This window comes from Coregonus clupeaformis, chromosome 24, assembly GCF_020615455.1.
Source record: "Coregonus clupeaformis isolate EN_2021a chromosome 24, ASM2061545v1, whole genome shotgun sequence".
Classification (NCBI taxonomy): domain Eukaryota; kingdom Metazoa; phylum Chordata; class Actinopteri; order Salmoniformes; family Salmonidae; genus Coregonus; species Coregonus clupeaformis.
In genome coordinates this window covers 41,411,097-41,432,766 of record NC_059215.1, presented here as the reverse complement: position 1 = coordinate 41,432,766, position 21,670 = coordinate 41,411,097, and the positions used below count along the sequence as shown (strand labels likewise).

The 21,670-nt window shown below is 42.6% G+C and overlaps 1 pseudogene; it reads left to right on the top strand.

Annotated features, from left to right (window-relative positions):
• Window positions 1–1,010: 1,010 nt before the first annotated feature.
• Window positions 1,011–21,670, top strand: part of LOC121537286 — a 37,074-nt pseudogene continuing 16,414 nt past the window's right edge.

The following is a 21,670-nucleotide window of genomic DNA, read 5'->3' as shown; positions in this document are numbered from 1 at the left end:
AGATTGCATTCTCAACCAGCAACTATCAGGAAATAACACTAATCAAATTGTTTTACACTTTTACAGTGTTAGTTTTATCAGCAGTTGTACAATATGATATAAAACACAGGAACAACTTAATTTTGACTGCACTGGGCCTTTAATGTATTGCAATTACTTCAACTAACTTTATGTTGCATATTTAATCACCTGCTAATAATAACTAGAACCTCCATTAGGACAAGGCAAGAGTGCATGAAAATGTTATATGCAATGACATTTTATTTCACACTGGAAGCAAACAGGGTAAGCTAAGATTTTTATTTATTTTTTTACAGTGTTTAGTTTTTCCAACTGATATTCAACATAACAACAGTAAATGAATGTATTGTTTTGGAATTCATATAAAATGTTGGTTAGTATAGAGTCCTTACATGACCCTACTCTGTAAGCCAATATGTAATTCATATACAGTAATTCTTATACAGTGCTCCTTATTATTCAGTCCATGAAATAACACCATATATAGATTATACAGAGCCTACTGAGTATTCCCAACCACACTTTTACCTCAGCACATCTCTATAAGCAAATGTGTAATTTATAGGCCTACAGTGTATTGCATTGGGACCAATGGAATGGGTGCAGTATAAAGTGCTGCTGGGTATTTAGACCACAGTCCCCCATGAAATAACAACATATTTACATAGATTCTACAGACCTTATTGAGTATTCCCAACCCCACTTTTACCTCAGCACATAGAATAGTTTTTTCTCTAAAGGCCAATATTTTGAACATTGTATTTTTTGATACTGGTCTTAAAAAATGTTTTTAGAAGCCTATTTGTAATTGTTTTCATAAATTCCTCCTTACATTTGTTATAAGCACAATAGAAATGGACATTGATTAAAATGTAATACAGTATCTTGAATGACTTATCCACGTTGCAGTTTTGAATTGCGGGCTTTTATTTTGAAGGTTTTCTCATTACCATACGAAATTAACGTCAGCATTTGTGCTGCTGGCCGAATACTAGTGGACATTTGACTGGCCAGGAACAAATTGCGTGTGTGTTTGGTATATCTTTATCGTCTCTTAGCTAACACATTACCTGCAATTTACTCAGTGTACTGGCAGTAGTGGAGGGAGCAAAAGAGGAGAGTTTGCATCTGAGTGCAAGCAGGGCAGCGAGTGACTGAAGTGCGGCAGGGAGGGAGAGCTGTATCGGTCAGCGATGTGTTTCCGAAAGAAGAACAAGAGCCCGCCGGTGCTGAGCCACGAGTTCGTGATCCAGAATCACGCGGATATGGTTTCGTGTGTGGCTATGGTCATTCTCCTCGGCCTGATTGTCGAGGTACAGTGTTAAACCCTGGAATGTATGCTGTGTAGTTAGCTTAGGTAGGTAAATAACTAGGTAGCTAGCTAAAGAAAACGCCTCGTCTGAACAATGATGACGAGGGGGCTGGGCGCAAGCGTCTCCCTTTTCATGTGTCACACTAAGCGGGGAGGCCCACTGTTCAAGCTAGTGGCTGCCTGGTCAGCTAGCATTTCACACCACCTAGTTCGCTATCTAATATTACCAAATGGATTGCTAGCCAGTTAGCTATGAAATGCATCCATGTGACAGTAAAATACGGGAACTACCCCAACCTCTGCCTAACACATTTTACTGTGGTTGACTCCTATACATCTGCATCAGACATCAGGAAGAACCAACCTTGTTACAAACTGCCATGACAATACCATTTTGCTACATGTGAATTGCATGCACATCATTGCTTCCCGTTTTATGTAATTCCTTTATTGTAGGTGACAGCAAAGTTTGCCAACGTGTTCATCACTCTCCAATACAATGTGACTCAAAGTCTTGGTAAGGTTACATTTGTCTTTGTGTCTATTTCTAAAACACACGATTATTGGCCTTTATTACAGTATTTAGTACTTGTATCCAATACCTTGTATTTGAAGCCTTTGGCAATGTTTTTTGTTCTTTGTGTGTTATTAGATGAGAGGGCTGAGCCAGTGAACCTAAAGACATGGCCCTGTGTTCTTCTACCTGCTCATCGCTGTCATACTCCATGCCTTAATACAGGAATACATTCTCGATGTGAGTGTCTCTGCGCACAGACCCCGGCACACTGTGTGTGTGACCTGAGAGAGAAAGCGGGACCTCTGTATAGGTAGTTACTCTACAGAACACATACGTCACTGTGTGTGCAAGTGTGTCTTTTCCAGCTCTCTGTGTGAGTCATAACATAAGGTCTGGCTTAGGGATGTGGCGGTCACAAAATTTAGTCAGCCGGTGATTGTCAAGCTAATAACTGTTGGTCTCACGATAATTGACCGTTAATTAACAAACACATTTAGCATCTCCTGGCTTCCACACACAGCCTACAAGCCATTGTAAAAAGTATAATAAATCCATGTAATATAGCCTACACCTTCACAATAAATCCATTGATTTATTTATTTTAGACAGGTCTAAAGAAGCATGATATGAAGAAAATGTTGTCTATTTCAGAAGAAAGGAATAGCATACTCGGAGTTGTCCTGATGTGGCTATGCCAAATGGCTGTGGGCTACACTAGTTCATTTAGCAGACAAGATTTGTTTATAATTCCGTGGCATTCTTTTATGTTATTTTATGGTATGAAGAATACAATTGAACAAAGCTGAATAACATATAAATAGTTTCTCAATGATTTGAGGGAGTGCGCACATGTGGCTATTCTGTGTTGAGCGGTTAACAAAGAAATAGGTACTCTTATATGCTTAATTTAGTTATTAATGTAACTTTAAATGTTCTGCAAACATTGGGCTCTTTGTTTTGATTTGTAATACATTGTAAGGCTGCATGATGAGACGCTAATGATGATTTGAAAAAAGTCGCTTGAAAGGCATGAGCTCTGCTTGTTTTTTGCTTAGGCAGTACACACTCCAATAGTCTCTCATTCACAATTTGACAAGCACTTGATAATGCCTCGAATTTCACGGTGGCATGCCCTTTGTGGCCGTAATGCACCCTAAAAAACATCAATGCAGAGTGTTGCGTTGTGCCCTTCTCCCAGAGTGTGCTGCACAATCCGAAGCATCTCTCACTCACACGGCTCTCCGTCACATGATCGGGTCTTTCTCACAGGCTACAAGTTAAGACAGACACATCGGGGACGCAACTGCGCGCGTCCTTATCCAATTCCGAGGTGCATATTGAAGATATTGGAAGAACTGTCCACATTTACTTTTCGTCAGCCAACAAGATGAGTAGGCCTAACGAACAGCAAAACCACTAGCCTATGTCAGTCCACTATCCCCGATAGTACAAAAGTCGACCTATTCTGTGCGAGGAATAAATATTCCAAACATGTTGTGGGATGCGATAGATCCCAAATTAATACAACCACTAGCATCAAAAATCATTTTTTATGCAATGTGGCTGATGCAACAGATCAGAACGTTTAGCTTAAAATGTTGATAAACTATTAGGCTATTTCTTCACATTATAAGCGCAGCAATGCGCACATGGTAGTAGGCTATAAACGCGAATGTTCCATTAGCGGAAAACACCATTATCAAAAGTGACTGTAAATGCAATTATGCATGTAATGCTTTTATTATAAAGGTGCATTTTTATGGTGAATATTATCTTCCCCAAACTTGAAAATCACGGGCTGCTTATGTAAGTCGCTCTGGATAAGAGCGTCTGCTAAATGACTAAAATGTAATGTAATATGCCAGTTAGGCTCTACACCTCTTGTAAAGCGGATTAATGTGTTTAGTTCTAAGAAGTTATTTGGCCACTTTAGTTGTGATACAAACCTTGGACACACCTACTCATTCAAGGGTTTTTCTTTATTTTTTACTATTTTCTACATTGTAGAATAATAGTGAAGATATCAAAACTATGAAATAACACACATGGAATCATGTAGTAACCAAAAAAGTGTTAAACAAATCAAAATATAATTTATATTTGAGATTCTTCAAATAGCCACCCTTTGCCTTGATGACAGCTTTGCACACTCTTGGCATTCTCTCAACCAGCTTCATGAGGTAGTCACCTGGAATGTCTCCCGAGTGGCGCAGTGGTCTAAGGCACTGCATCGCAGTGCTAGCTGTGCCACTAGAGATCCTGGTTCGAATCCAGGCTCTGTCGTAGCCGGCCGCGACCGGGAGACCCATGGGGCGGCGCACAATTGGCCCAGTGTCGTCCAGGGTAGGGGAGGGAATGGCCGGCAGGGATGTAGCTCAGTTGGTAGAGCATGGCGTTTGCAACGCCAGGGTTATGGGTTCGTTTCCCACGGGGGGCTAGTATGAAAAATATAAAAAATTATGTATGCACTCACTAACTGTAAGTTGCTCTGGATAAGAGCGTCTGCTAAATGACTGAAATGTGAATGCATTTCAACTAACAGGTGTGCCTTGTTAAAAGTTAATTTGTGGAATTTCTTTCCTTAATGCGTTTGAGCCAATTAGTTGTGTTGTGACAAGGTAGGTTGGGGTATACAGAGGACAGCCCTATTTGGTAAAAGACCAAGTCCATATTATGGCAAGAACAGCTCAAATAAGCAAAGAGAAATGACAGTCCATCATTACTTTAAGAAACACAACTTTTGACTAGTAGTGTATGTAATTTTTTACTTTTTTAGTCATTTAGCAGATGCTCTTATCCAGAGTGACTTACAGGAGCAATTAGGGTTAAGTGCCTTGCTCAAGGGCACATCGACAGATTTTTCACCTAGTCGGCTTGGGGATTAGAACCAGCGACCTTTCGGTTACTGGCACAACGCTCTTAACCACTAAACTACCTGCCGCCCCTATCACAAGTGATAGGCTAATATTGTCACCCATCAGACTACTCTTGATTTAATCTTTACATACACAAAATAATATATGTGTGAGATTTGTTTTGATTTAGAATGGACCGTTATCATGCACCTGTATCTAAACAGGGGCAGCGGGAAAAAATACATGTCATCTATGCACTTAAATAGCAAATGGAGGACGCTTTTCCGTGGTTTATTTTCATGCCAGCCAGGTAGGCTATACTCCTGTTGTAAATATAAGCAATGTGCTTAATATTAGGAAAGTTGGGAAATAAATATAGTAGGCCTAGCCTATAGAAAGCTGATGGGGATCCTCTTCTTTTTATTAGTGGCCATCACTCTGTTTTCTCCCGCAATTGCATAGTCTATAGAAATGTTGCGCAACATCAGCTCATGGGCTCTCATGAAGTGTTTGATTAGATTTTCGAACACATTTGCATTGATGTCGGAGTGATTTAGAGGGACAATTGAGTGCTGAGTACCAGGCAGTTAGCAAGTTTGGTAGGCTACTAATGACCATCAGCAGCATCGGAGCTTGGAGAAGCCTAATTACCGTGACTAAACGGTCATGTAGAATTTGTCTTCATGACTCGTGACTGCTGGTGTGGCGGTAATACGGTTACCGCAACAGCCCTAGTCTGGCCTTGTCTCTCTTGTCAGTCTTATCCTCCTCACACCCTCTTAGCTAGTTAAATAGCATCCCCCACGTCCACTACACAGCCCACAACAAATAACTGACACGTTTTCCAGCGTCGGTATGCATGTCTCATGTCCTGTTCTCTCTTATTTCAGAAATTGAATAGGCGGTTGCATCTGTCGAAAACCAAACACAGCAAGTTCAATGAATCGGGACAGCTTGCTGCCTTCTACTTAATCTCTTTCATCTGGGGCTGCAGCATCTTCACAGCGGTAAGAAGGCCAACGACGCGCTGCCAGGAGCCAGGGAACATTATGTGATGACAAGACGAGCACTCCGTCCCGCCGTATTTGTTATTTGGCTCATGTCGCCTCTTCTTTTCATCTGTTAGGAGGAATTTGCAACAAATCCTACTTTCTTATGGTAGGGCTATCCACACACCAACATGGTGTAAGTAAGGATTTATACATTCATTTTACGCCTTCAGCTCACTCATTATTTCAACAATATGTCAGTAGGACAGGGTAAGAACTCTATTCATCACTACTTGTTCTGTGTGTTCTTGTTTGGAGTTACCAAGCATTCTAGAACACAAGTGTTCTGGGAAGCCTCGGCTGTTTTGATTTGGCACATAGGAAAGGCCTTGCTTTCCCAGGGTGCATTGCAGCCCCAGTATTGCGTGTGGGAGTACACTTCTGCTGTAACGGGCTGCCTCATCAAATCCATGATAGATGTCAGCTTCCCCTGAAATAATAATTAAGAATGTGATGTTTTACACTGCCAAGCGTCTCTCTCTTTCATCCTTTCGACAATTGTCATTGTGTTACGAGGCATCTTATTTCTATGCATTTTAATTGGGGAAATGGAGTAAGCAGGAATGCATAGGATTGTGATCTGAATGTTTTCTCCCAGATTACACATTTTTATTATTGATGGACCTTTAATGTACCATCAAATAACATGTTTGTAAATGCATGTAACAGGGTTGAAGTTATCGTGATCAAATCTTCCAATCATATCCATTCCCTCCCTACATTGATAGACCTGATCTCTCCTGCTGCCTGCCTGTAACCTGTCCTTTCTGCAGCTTTCAGGTGAAGTTCTTCTACATTTGCCAAATGGCCTACTGGCTCCATGCCCTTCCTGAGCTGTACTTCCAGAAAGTGTGAAAGGTAAGTGTCCATGATCACACCATGGGTTAGGTCCTAAAGATGACACCTCTGTTATTTAAACATGGAAGGATGTATCTTGTGACTGTAATTCCCCATTGTTTCAATATACAGTTCCTATTCTTTATTCTCATCTTACACTGATACAGCAGTCATTAATAAAGGCTCTTTCCTGCTGGTTTCTCTGGAGGATATTCCCCGCCAGCTCTATTACATTTGCCTTTACGTCTTCCTCATCACCGGTGCCTACGTCTTAAAGTGAGTGTGCGTCTTTTTAGTGAAGTGGTTAGATAAATGGACTATTAGAATGGAGCTGCCGTTCTGAAGTTTTCCTGTATGCACTTTATTTTGACTATATTCCATGGCCTGAGTGAGTCATTCCAAATAACTGAATGAAGCAGCAGCACCTCTTTTCCATCCAAGAACAGGGTTTGGTATGGCAGAGGGGTAAACGCACTCCATATCTGGGTGTTCCTGTCATTGCAATAAAGTGTGTGTGAGCAGCCGTGGATATTCCCTTATCACCTCGTGACTGAGTGTGTGTGAGATGGCCTGGTTTAGCGTGACGGGACTGTGCAGGCAACACGGGAGGTATTCAAACTATGCCAGAGGGATACCGCAGTTAAAACTATCCCGTTATGTAATATATCCCCGGAGAGAGTTGGGGAGATGGGTGGGGTTAGTTGTAAACGTTTCCTTGCTTTGTCCTCAATACAGGCAATCTTTAAACTTCCTATACACAGGTCAACTCTGACAAACTAATTTGTTCTGTGAAAGTGGCTATGGAAAAGTTTAGTAGTAATATCACAGACCATAGAATCATCATCAGTAGTTGCATCACTGCCTGGTATGGCATCTGACCGCAAGGCGCTACAGAGGGTAGTGCATACGGCCCAGAACATCACTGGGGCCAAGCTTCCTGACATCCAGGACCCATATATTAGGCGGTGTCAGAGGAAGGCCCAACAAAATGGTCCAATACTCCAGTCACCCAAGTCATAGACTGTACACTCTGCTACCGCGCGGCAAGCGGTATCGGAGCGCCAAGTCTAGGACCAAAAGGCTCCGTAACAGCTTTGTTTTTACACTGCTGCTACTCACTGTTTATTGACTATAGTTCAGCATTCAACACCATAGTACCCTCCAAGCTCATCATTAAGCTCGAGGCCCTGGGTCTGAACCCCGCCTTGTGCAACTGGGTCCTAGACTTCCTGACGGGCCGCCCCCAGGTGGTGAAGGTAGGAAACATCTCCACTTCGCTGATCCTCAACACTGGGGCCCCACAAGGGTGCGTGCTCAGCCCCCTCCTGTACTCCCTGTTCACCCATGACTGCGTGGCCAAGCACGCCTCCAACTCAATCATCAAGTTTGCAGATGACACAACAGTAGTAGGCTTGATTACCAACAATGACGAGACCGCCTACAGGGAGGAGGTGAGGGCTCTGGGAGTGTGGTGTGCACCCGGGGGGTTTGGAAAACCCTGTCTTACACGAGCCCATAGAAGATGTCACTGCTGTTGCCATGGTGACTTGTAACCCCCTCCGATTCTCCTTTTCCAGTTTCACTTTGTGGCCGCTACTTTTCATCATCGCTCGCCTCCTCACCCTCTCCGTATTGACATTCGGCTTCGGACTGCCCCGTGCAGAGAACCAGGGATTCTCACTGGCAGAGGGAAACTTTAATGTGCTCACCGTTAGGCAAGTCGTGTTTCTTAAGGTCACTTCATTTGCCCTCTCCCCTTCTGATTGGGGCCTTGAGAGCAAGTTTGAACTTTTCCTCTATCCAAAAAAATAGAAAGCCTGCTCATGGCTGGTCCTCATAATGTTTACTTCCCTGTCTCAGGATGACATGCCTGGCTGCCATTTGTCTCACCCAGGCCTGGATGATGTGGAAGTTCATCAACTTTCAGCTGAAGAAGTGGAGGGAGCCCAGCCAGAGCCAGGCTCCCAAGGTGACGGCTGTCAGCCCAAAGAGCAAGCCCCACAAGAAGGACCCAGCCCAGGGTGAGTCCCCCACCGCTGCCCACTCTAAACACCCACCTCCAGCCAGTGTAACTCTGTGATACAGATATGTTTCTGACATGTTGTTCTTGTTCCTTTGTTTTGTTAGGAGGTTCTGCCAACGGTGTGCTGATGTCCGATGACTAGACATCAACCCAGGCGAGAAAAGCCAAAGCCCTGTAGAGATGGAGGGAGAGGACTAAGTGAGGAGGCTGCTCTCAATGTGACATTGTCTTTTCACCACTTAAAAAAAAGTTAACCTACTGTTCGCCAAAACAACCACTTAAGTGCACAAAGAAACCTTAACTTAACCATCTCTTTTGAGTTAGAACCTATGTTTTTACAGTTCTAGGTTTTGATGACCTGATAGGTTTGTGTAGGCAGGGCAGGGTCGACTGCTTAAATGCTTTAACTGGATAGATTGGTCAAAAAGTGTCCCTTTTGGAGAGGACTTATCTGTACCTATTGCATCCAGCTTCAGGGCCCAACTATATCAAACTTGGTAGCCGGGTTTATGAGGAAGTCAAACAAGCACTGTTCAATTTGCATTGCAAGAGTGCATGTCAGGATGCATGTTCTCAACAAAACATGTAAAAGAGAGTGGGGAAACGTTGGGCAAAAGGTTTTGCCTTTTACCCGGCCGTTGGTTTCGATTGAATAGGGACTTCACCATTAACTCCTAAAGTTGTCTGTTTACTGGCTGTATTGTTACTTGTCTTTTGCCATATGAAACCTGGGCTATTATGGGATTGAGGGCACTGTTAGTCATTAGTAGCCACATGTCAGATTTACCAACTCTCCATCAGCAATCTTCACACTCAACTGGCCTTCATCCAGAAATCTGAACTCCTGACGGGAGATACTGTCTTTATCCATGCAGAACTAGATCTCTTGAGCAAATGATGCATTAATGTAAGAGTAGGATTTGTGTGTTTCAGTTCAGGATTTCGATCCCCTGATATGAGTATCTTCATTAATGAACAACGCCAATAATTTATGCGCTCAAGTTATAGTTGAGCATAATGGGTCATGGGTAGGTTTTGACGTGCCGTCGAGTTTGCATGTCTCAGAAGCATTCAGTGGCCTTTTTTCACATCTGCTGGAAGAGTTATTTATTTAATTTGTTTCTTATTTTTTGATCATGCTTTGGCAACTCTATAACCAGCATAGACGAGGTACAAAATGAAACGCTTTGTCTCAACACTCAACCCAAATTATGCAATCCTCCTTTAAGTGTCCTTAAAATGTCAGTGGCGTGAGCTGTGAAATTCTCCTCGGGTTTCCTTTTCTGTTTGCCTTTTTTTATATTGGGGTATATGATGGCAGGCAGCTGCCGCCGTAGACACCCGCCTATTATACTGTATATCCCATTGTGTATATCCCATTGTGTGTGTTGGTGCGTGTTTGAGCCTGTGTGTAGTTCTGCCTGTGATTAATGCTTCTGTGTGAGGAAGTGAAGGCTCCGCATGAGTCATGCTTTAGTTGTTGCCCTTGTGGCATTATGGAATGCGACAGAACCAGTTTATAGACTCCCCTTGTGTTTCCTTTATAAATCTTCTACCTTGTTTTCATTTAATATTTTTGTTAATTTACAAGAAAGGCTTTTGTGATGAAGACAATGAGTGGCAACTGGGTATATTCTATATAAAGTTAGTTATTGGATGCTTATAACCCCTGACCCTTCCTTTACCCCTGTCCTGTGTGAAAGAGATTCTGTGACTTCTGTTTGACGGGGCCTTCTTACTCCACCAGTCCAGTGATTTGGACATTGCCTTTAGACACTTGTGTAATGTCCTACTGTAGATCCAATGCTGTTGCCACAAATGGGCCAGGTTATTAGTCCTGCTATGGTGAACCAGTGTGCCTGATCTCAGCTTTGTTTGTGCGTTGGCAACTTCTCTGACTAGTTTTATAGTTGGCTCACGCATATACTGGTCTGGGACCAGGCTACTTGTTTGGTAGGTTGAGTAGTATTGTTTCAGCAGGAAGTAGATGAGTCATGACTTCAGTTTAGTCCTCATAACGCTCTATCTAAAGCTTAAGTTGAGTGTGGAGGACTTGTGTTCTGTTTTGAGTCTTATGTGGCAATGTCTTACTAGGAGAGGAGGAGCAGAGGACTTTTATACCAGTCTGAACTTTACTGTATCTGATGTTTAAATTAATCTATATGAATAATGCTTTTTATTTTTTTTAGCTATTTTTATAGAGTTGAAGAACTTAAGTTCACTACTATTCAACACACAGATATAAATATATGAATATTATTTTTCATCCTTATTGGTATGGGTTTTTATACATCAAAAGACAAAGCTTGCTCCCCTTTAAGTAAGGGTGCACATTTCAGTGCAAGAGAATGTCTTATTTCATAGTTTCACCATCATAGTCTATTTCATAGAGTAAATAAGAGCTACTCTGCTATAAAGATTATGCTCAGAAAGCACTATACTGAAACTGTCTACATTAGTAATTAAAGTAGAAGACAATAAAACTGTCTGCTATCCATGGCACTAGGTCGCAAATATACTGTTTTGATCAGCAAGGATCCTGTTATGTTTGTTTTAATGTTCCAAGGTGTATTTAGGTGTATTTAAATCAGTTGGTCGTCCTACTCTTACACTAGCCTGATCCCAGACCCGTGTGTCTGCTTTAGCCATCTCTGGTAGGATGACAACCATAGTCAGGAGTTGACTAGGATATTAGTATCTGATCAGGGAACAGGCTATTGCTGACCCTGTAAAACAACACATTTCACTTCACCTAGCCGGTGTATGTGGCAATAAATCATCTAACTATATACAATATTTTGGTGAAGTGATAATTACAATAAAGGAAAGATGAGCATTTGCCCTTCATCCATTCCTTTAGTAATTGATTTGATATCACGCTTGATCATGATACACTGTGTGAGGGGCCGAGTAACAGGAGTCTCTATCCAGGTTAGGACGCATGCTAACCCCCTCTGAGTTGTATTCTCACTGCCACAACCACACCCACTATTGAAATATGCACTGTAGTGAAGCATGACACCAATGGATGCCACAATGTACTGTCAGCATGTTCGGTTGTACCACTGTTCCATAACCTAGCGCGAGTCTTGACTGCAATGACCATTTGATCTCTGGTAAGGTGGCAATGTGAAGACCCATGCTAATAGTTGATTAGTTTCTATCAACCTTTTAGGTGGCAACAACCATTCATGCATTTGCGATGAGATGCATACAAGCTTCATAGCAGCCAGGTACACAGAAAAAATACTAAATTATTTCAGATGGTTTTGTTTCATGCACTGTCCTTGTTTTGTGTTATTTTGCTGCTTGCTTCTAGATGTTGCGATATATTCCTTTTTTTTTACGTGTTCTCTCTGATATGCTCTGGAATGTAAATTATGTATTTATGCAAAATCTTGGGATTTCTGACATTTTTCTTTGTTAGTATTTATTTCATATTTGAATAAAGCCTTTGATTATCCAGAGTGATTTGTTGCTTAAACTAAAGGTTGAGTTTCTACATACAGTGCTTTCGGAAAGTATTCAGACCCCTAGACTTAACACATTTTGTTACGTTACAGCCTTATTCTAAAATGGATTGAATAAAAAAAATCCTCAGCAATCTACACACAATACCCCATAATGACAAAGCGAAAACAGGTTTATAGAAATGTTTGCAAATGTATTAAAAATTGTAAACAGATATCTTATTTACATAAGTATTCAGACCCTTTGCTATGAGACTCGAAATTGAGCTCAGGTGCATACTGTTTCCATTGATCATACTTGAGATGTTTCTACAACTTGATTGGAGTCCACCTGTGGTAAATTCAATTGATTGGACATGATTTGGAAAGGCACACACCTGTCTGTCTATATAAGGTCCCACAGTTGACAGTGCATGTCAGAGCAAAAACCAAGCCATGAGATTGAAGGAATTGTCTGTAGAGCTCCGAGACAGGATTGTGTCGAGGCACAGATCTGGGGAAGGGTACCAAAACATTTGTGCAGCATTGAAGGTCCCCAAGAACACAGTGGCCTCCATCATTCTTAAATGGAAGAAGTTTTGAACCACCAAGACTCTTCTTAGAGCTGGCCGCCTGGCCAAACTGAGCAATCGGGGGAGAAGGGCCGTGGTCAGGGAGGTGACCAAGAACCCGATGGTCACTCTGACAGAGCTCTAGAGTTCCTCTGTGGAGATGGGAGAACCTTCCAGAACGACAACCATCTCTGCAGCACTCCCCCAATCAGGCCTTTATGGTAGTGGCCAGACGGAAGCCACTCCTCAGTAAAAGGCACATGACAGCCCGCTTGGAGTTTGCCAAAAGGCACCTAAAGACTCTCAGACCATGAGAAACAAGATTGAACTCTTTGGCCTGAATGCCAAGTGTCACGTCTGGAGGAAACCTGGCACCATCCCTACGTTGAAGCATGGTGGTGGGAGAGTAATGGTGTGGGGATGTTTTTCAGCGGCAGGGACTGGGAGACTAGTCAGGCTCGAGGCAAAGATGAACGTAGCAAAGTACAGAGATCCTTGATGAAAACCTGCTCCAGAGCTCCCAGGACCTTAGACAGGGGTGAAGGTTCACCTTCCAACAGGACCACGACCCTAAGCACACCCCAAATACAGGTGTGCCAAGCTTGTAGCGTCATACCCAAGAAGACTCGAGGCTGTAATCGCTGCCAAAGGTTCTTCAACAAAGTACTGAGTAAAGGGTCTGAATACTTATGTAAATGTAATATTTCAGTTATTTTAAAACCTGTTTTTGCTTTGTCATTATGGTGTATTGTGTGTAGATTGAGGGGGGGAAAAAACAATTTAATCCATTTTAAAATAAGGCTGTAACCTAACTGTGGAAAAAGTCAAGGGGTCTGAATACTTTCCGAAGGCACTGTATGTCGAAACTCAAAATGTGAGGGGGGGGACAGTAATTACAAAATACACTCATTACAGTATTAGAATGATGATCCCACACAAGAGATAGGGGACATGTATTGTCAGTCATACAGCAAGGGTTTATGAAACACCTTTCAACTGATGTTTATATTGCTACGACTGCCCTCCCGCTGTTTTCTTGTTATGTTAAACTTTAGATTGGAGTACCATCACACTCTTGCTTGATTTTCACTAAATCCTCTAACTTTGACTTAATCTTAAGTATTTCCATAATTTGGATAAAGTAAGCCTATCTGTACTTTGTAATGCATCTTTCAATGCAAACAATGTTGGGCAATGGTTCTCATTGTTCATGTTTTATGTGTATTTTGTTAAAGAATAGTTAGCTAGGCTACCTAATGTTACAAACATACAGTGCTTTGCAGAAGTATTCATCCCCCTTGGCGTTTTTCCTATTTTGTTGCATTACAACCTGTAATTTAAATGGATTTTAATTTGGATTTCATGTAATGGACATACACAAAATAGTCTGAAAGAATATAACGGAAAAGTGGTGCGTGCATATGTATTCACCCCCTTTGCTATGAAGCCCCTAAATAAGATCTGATACAACCAATTACCTTCAGAAGTCACATAATTAGTTAAATCAAGTCCACCTGTGTGAAATCTAAGTGTCACATGATCTCAGTATATATACACCTGTTCTGAAAGGCCCCAGAGTCTGCAACACCACTAACCAAGGGGCACCACCAAGCAAGCGCCACCATGAAGACCAAGGAGCTCTCCAAACATGTCAGGGACTAAGTTGTGAAGAAGTAGATCTGGTCAGATGAGACTAAAATTGAGCTTTTTGGCCATCAAGGAAAACGCTATGTCTGGCGCAAACCCAACACCTCTCATCACCCCGAGAACACCATCCCCACAGTGAAGCATGGTGGTGGCAGCATCATGCTGTGGGGATGTTTTTCATCGGGAGGGACTGGAAAACTGGTCAGAATTGAAGGAATGATGGACGGCGCTAAATACTGGGAAATTCTTGAGGTATACCTGTTTCAGTCTTCCAAAGATTTGAGACTGGGACGGAGGTTCACCTTCCAGCAGGACAATGACCCTAAGCATACTGCTAAAGCAACACTCGAGTGGTTTAAGGGGAAACATTTAAATGTCTTGGAATGGCCTAGTCAAAGCCCAGACCTCAATCCAATTGAGAATCTGTTGTATCTTCAAAGTGTTAGGCATGTTGTGTAAATCAAATGGTACAAACCCCCAAAAAATCCATTTTAATTCCAGGTTGTAAGGCAACAAAATAGGAAAAATGCCAAGGGGGGTGAATAATTTCGCAAGCCACTGAACAAAAATATTTACGCAACATGCAACAATTAACGATTTTACTGAGTTACAGTTTATATAAGAAAATCTGTCAATTGAAATAAATAAATTAGGCCCTAATCTATGGATTTCACATGACTGGGCAGGGGCGCTGCCATGGGTGGGCCTGGGAGGGCATAGGACCACCCACTTGGGAGCCAGGCCCACACAATGGGGAGCCAGGCCCAGCCAATCAGAATGAGTTTCCCCCCCACAAAAGGGCTTTATTACAGACAGAAATACTCCTCAGTTTCAAATCAAATGTTATTTGCCACATGCGCCGAATAGAACAGATGAAGACCTTACAGTGAAATGCTTACTTACAAGCCCTTAACCAACAATGCAGTTTTAAGAAAAATAAGTGTTAAGTAAAAAATAGATGAGTAAATAATTTAAATAAAAAATAATTAAAGAGCAGCAGTAAAATAAATAGAGGCTATATACAGGGGGTACCGGTACAGAGTCAATGTGCGGGGGCACCAGTTAGTCGAGGTAATTGAGGTAATATGTACATGTGGGTAGAGTTAAAATGACTATGCATAGATAATGAACAGAGAGTAGCAGCAGCGTAAAAGAGGGGGTGGGGTGGGGGGACAATGCAAATAGTCCGGGTAGCCATGATTAGCTGTTCAGGAGTCTAGTGGCTTGGGGGTAGAAGCTGTTAAGAAGCCTTTTGGACCTAGACTTGTCGCTCCGGTACCGCTTGCCGTGCGGTAGCAGAGAGAACAGTCTATGACTAGGGTGGCTGGAGTCTTTGACAATTTTTAGGGCCTTCCTCTGACACTGCCTGGTATAGAGATCCTGGATGGCAGGAAGCTTGGCCCCAGTGATGTACTGGGCAAAACACACTACCCTCTGTAGTGCCTTGCGGTCTGAGGCCGAGCAGTTGCCATACCAGGCAGTGATGCAACCAGTCAGGATGGTGCAGCTGTATAACTTTTTGAGGATCTGAGGACCCATGCCAAATCTTTTCAGTCTCCTGAGCTTTGGGCTTTGTCCTGAGCTCCTGGGCTTTGTCGTGCCCTCTTCATGATAGTTTGGTGATGTGGACACCAAGGAACTTGAAGCTCTCAACCTGTTCCACTACAGCCCGTTGGTGAGAATGGGGGAGTGCTCAGTCCTCTTTTTTTCCCTGTAGTCCACAGTCATCTCCTTTGTCTTTATGACGTTGAGGGAGAGGTTGTTATCCTGGCATCACATGGCCAGGTCTCTGACCTCCTCCCTATAGGCTGTCTCATCGTTGTCGGTGATCAGGCCTCCCACTGTTGTGTCGTCGGCAAACTTAAATGATGGTGTTGGAGTCGTGCCAGGCCATGCAGTCATGGGTGAACAGGGAGTACAGGAGGGGACTGAGCACGCACCCCTGAGGGGCCCCTGTGTTGAGGATCAGCGTGGCAGATGTGTTATTACCTACCCTTACCACCTGGGGGCGGCCCGTCAGGAAGTCCAGGATCCAGTTGCAGAGGGAGGTGTTTAGTCCCAGGGTCCTTAGCTTAGTGATGAGCTTTGAGGGCACTATGGTGTTGAACGCTGAGCTGTAATCAATGAATAGCATTCTCACATAGGTGTTCCTCTTGTCCAGGTGGCAAAGGCCCATGTGGAGTGCAATAGAGATTGCATCATCTTTGGATCAGTTGGGGCGGTATGCAAATTAGAGTGGGTCTAGGGTTTCTGGGATAACGGTGTTGATGTGAGCCATGACCAGCCTTTCAAAGCACTTCATGGCTACAGACGTGAGTACTATGGGTCGGTAGTCATTTAGGCAGGTTATCTTAGTGTTCTTGGGCACAGGGACTATGGTGGTCTGCTTGAAACATGTTGGTATTACAGACTCAGTCAAGGACATGTTGAAAATGTCAGTGAAGACACTTGCCAGTTGGTCAGCGCATGCTCGGAGTACGCATCCTGGTAATCCGTATGGCCCTGCGGCCTTGTGAATGTTGACCTGCTTAAAAGTCTTACTCACATCGGCTATGGAGAGCGTGATCACATAGTCATCCGGAACAGCTGATGCTCTCATGCATGCTTCAGTGTTGCTTGGCTCGAAGCAAGCATAGAAGTGATTTAGCTCGTCTGGTAGGCTTGTGTTAATGGGCAGTTCGCGGCTGTGCTTCCCTTTGTAGTCTGTAATAGTTTGCAAGCCCTGCCACATCCGGCGAGCGTCGGAGCCGGTATAGTTCGATTCAATCTTAGTTCTGTATTGACTTTTTGCCTATTGGATGGTTCGTCAGAGGGCATAGCGGGATTTATTATAAGCGTCCGGGTTAGAGTCCCGCTCCTTGAAAGCGGCAGCTATACCTTTTAGCTCAGTGCGGATGTTGCCTGTAATCCATGGCTTCAGGTTGGGGTATGTACATACGGTCACTGTGGGGACGACGTCAACGCACTTATTGATGAAGCCAGTGACTTGATGTGGTGTACTCCTCAATGCCATCGGAAGAATCCCGGAACATATTCCAGTCTGTGCAAGCAAAACAGTCCTGTAGCTTAGCATCTGCGTCATCTGACCACTTTTTTTATTAACCGAGTCACTGGTGCTTCCTGCTTTAGTTTTTGCTTATAAGCAGGAATCAGGAGGATAGAATTATGGTCAGATTTTACAAATGGAGGGCGAGGCAGAACTTTGTACATGTCTCTGTGTGTGGAGTAAAGTTGGTGTACAGTTTTTTTTTTTACTCTGGTTGCACATCTAACATGCTGGTAGAAATTAGGTCGAACGGATTTAAGTTTCCCTGCACAAATGCTTTGTTTTTAAATGTCTGACTGTTAGAGTGTGACCCTGGCTATCCGTAAAATAAAATAAAACAAGAAAATTGTGCCGTCTGGTTTGCTTAATATAAGGAATTTTTTATTATTAGTACTTTTACTTTTGATACTTAAGTATATTTTAGCAACTACATTTACTTTTGATACTTAAGTATATTTAAAACCAAATACTTCCATCAATGTAATTGTCTGCATCACTTCCAATCCCCCATATGTTTTTACTTTTAGACTTTTACTCAAGTAGTATTTTACTGGGTGACTTTCACATTTACTTGAGTCCTTTTCTATTAAGGTATCTTTACTTTTACTCAAGTATGAGAATTGAGTACTTTTTTCACCACTGCTATTTTGTTTTCCAATGATTGTAAATTGGCTAATAGGACTGATGGTAGAGGCAGATTACTCGCTCGCCGTCGGATCCTTACAAGGCACCCCGACCTACGTCCACGATATCTCTATCTCTTTCTCATGCAAATGACGGGGATTTGGGCCTTGTCGGGTGTCTGTAGAATATCCTTTGTCTAATACAAGTTAAGTACCGTATTGGTCCGAATATAAGACGACCCTGATTATAAGACGACCCCCCGTTTTTCAACACAAACATTTAGAAAAACAGATTTGCAGACTAGATTTGCCGAACAAAGAACTTCATTTTATTTTAAAATAACAATATTAAAAACACAGTGAATTAAACACAAAGGCAAACTATGTACAGTATGATTCAAAATTAATATCAAGCAATAATAAAGCAACATTTTTAAATAACAGAGAAAATACAGGCCACACATTTAACTAAACTTAACAAAAATTCGCCAAACTTCTCCTCCGATGTCTCTCTATCCCTCACACACGTCCTCTGCCCCGCTGTGTTCGCTCTCGCTGTCATCGCTCCCCAGCTGCTCCGCTTCCACCGGCTCCTCCCAAAGCACGTCGTCCTCGCTGCCGTCCAATGCATTTGAGATGCAACATTTTTTAAAGCCATCGATGATGCTCTGTGAGGGAATAGCATCCCATGCATGCAGGATCCATTCACACAGTAGACTTCTCTCCGAAGTCTGACGGCAGGCGTTGGGCCAAACTCGTTCTCCGTCTAAGTGACAGTCCATTACGCCGCATCATCCTACGACACCAGCCGAGGCTGGCTTTAAATCCAGTGATGTTGAGCTCTCTGGCGATTTCCAGGGCCTTAACCTGGATGACAGCTCTGGTAATGGGCATTCCCTCACTTCTTTTTTCCCTGACATATTCAAAAACCCTCCGGTCAACCTCAATGAAACGACCACTTTGAGGACCACGGAAGGATTTTCGCTGACTGTTAGCATCTTTTAGACGTTGTTTTTCTGCTCGCCATCTTCTTACATTACACTCAGTGACCCCGAATGTCTTGGCAGCTTGGCAGTTGTTAGATGACTCTGCCTTATTGACAACCATTATTTTGAAATTGGCATCATAGCTCCTCCGCTGTTGTTTATTGACCTGGCCCACTTTTGAGCCACTTGTCTCTAAATGGTCAGCCTGTCTTTCCATCTTTAAACACCGGTAACGGGCTGGTTGTTAAGGACGCCTCTTCCCTCCGTCCGGAACGAATTTTTGGCGCCATCTGTGCCCGCGAATGTGTATTGACATTTAAAGGGAGCGCCGAAGAAGAGAAACTGCGCTCTGAATACTAGACCCCGAATATAAGACGACCCGACTTTTTTGGACCTATTTCGAGGGGAAAAAAGGCCGTCTTATATTCGGACCAATACGGTAATCGCTGTCCTGATATCCAGAAGCTCTTTTTGGTCATAAGAGACGGTGGCAAAAACATTATGTACAGAATAAATTACAAATAACACGACAAAACACACATAATAGCGCAATTGGTTAGGGGGCCATAAAACGGAAGCCATCTCCTCCGGCGCCATTATCTAGCGCTTCATCAGCTGTCTGGGTGGCTGGTCTCAGACGATCCCACAGGTGAAGAAGCCGGATGTGGAGGTCCTGGGCTGGCATGGTTCCACGTGGTCTGCGGTTGTGAGGCCGGTTGGACGTACTTCCAAACACTCTAAAACAACGTTGGAGGTGGCTTATGGTAGAGAAATTAACATTAAATTATCTGGCAACAGCTCTGGTGGACATTCCTGCAGTCAGCATGCCAATTGCACGCTTCCTCAAAACTTGAGACATCTGTGGCATTGTGTTGTGTGACTAAACTGCACATTTTAGAGTGGCCTTTTATTGTCCCCAGCACAAGGTGCACCTGTGTAATGACCATGCTGTTTAATTAGCTTCTTGATATGCCACACCTGTCAGGTGGGTGGATTATCTTGGCAAAGCAGAAATGCTCACTAACAGGGATGTAAAGAAATGTGTGCACAAAATTGGAGAGAAATAAGCTTTTTGTGCATACGGAACACTTCTGGGATCTTTTATTTTAGCTCATGAAACATGGGACCAACACTTTACATGTTGCATTTATATTTCTGTTCAGTATACAAGGAGTACCGGTACAGAGTCAGTGTAGTGGTAGTTGAGTTGATTTGAGGTAATATATACATGTAGGTAAGGGTAAATTGCAAATACTCCGGGTAGCCATTTGATTAACTGTTCAGCAGTCTTATGGCTTGGGGGTAGAAGCTGTTCATGAAGGATGTGGCCATCTTGCAAATTTATTTTGGATAGTGTGTCATTTTTGTAGGTAGGAAGCATATGTACTGGCCCACACAATATTGCAGCAAATGAGATATGGGTGAATTAAACTGTACTATAGAGTTAGGACTCAAGCCTGATGAACCAAAGGACTCATCTTTTTGATGATACCAATGGACTTCATCACTTTACTGCAGACAAAGCACTTTCAGACTCATATGTACACTACTTTAACATTTTAGGATTTCTGTGTTGAGTACTACCTATACATAATTATGTTATTCTGTCTATCTATTGATCATTTATACTATTTGTGTGTTTCTCTTATAATTCAACTCTATCTGTAAGGTATGTGTGTGCGTGCATGCTATATTTAGTAATTCACTGTAGGCAACCTACTTGTGTGCTATAACTACCGGTACATTGGTTATCACATGGAAAATAAGCTATCATTACAATGTTACCAACTGTTTATACTAATCTGGTGACGCAGTTGCTCTGGATAGTAAGTGACTTTGAAATCGGCAAAAGCAGACAACGGAAATATATTAGCTGCAAAACAACGCAGCATCTCAGAAGTCTCCGCAACATCAGGTAGAGACCAGTCTGGAATTGACCAATGGGAACACTTGTCCTGACTTTCAAGAATGCCTGAATTGCTTCGCCTTGCTTTCTGGTTGGCTGGCAAGTTTCACCATACAATTATTTCAGATCTACAGGAGTGCAAGTTTCACAATGGCACCATGGGAACACTTTTAATGGCATAGACAACACCGTTCAATCAAGAGCGTCTAACCTATAGCAGAGCGCTTTTGACACATCCCCTCCTTTCGACACCCACTACTCCGAGGCCAGTCCGGGACTGTTGGTGCTGTCATCTTCAGGACAGGAATACCGGTTTACTTAACGGAGGAATAAACATACATGTTCATCGTTGGTGTTTTAACCAGAACAAGGGAATGCACTTTCTTTATTTTTGCACATGCGCAGTTGTACATCTCTCATAGGGCATGACTGTACCAGTGTAAGAACACAATTTAATAACATATTAGTCTATATGTTAACACACCCACTTGCTCTTATACTGTACAAGTCGTATTCAACCTAACTTTATCAACACATTTAGCTTACAGTTATACATCTCACAAATGTCAGTTTATATTCCAAACATATAACCCAATAATTTTTCATTTTTGAACTTCGTTACAGGTTTAGTCAAAACATCTGCAACCATGTCTGCCGTTGGACAATATTCAATACTTATTTTACCATCACTGAGTGCAGATCGAATGAAATTATATCTGATGTCGACATGTTTACATCTCTGACGACATACTGGGTTCTTTGACAGAGCAATTGCACCTTGGTTATCTTCAAAGATTGTTACTGGTGCATATTGGCACTCACTATCC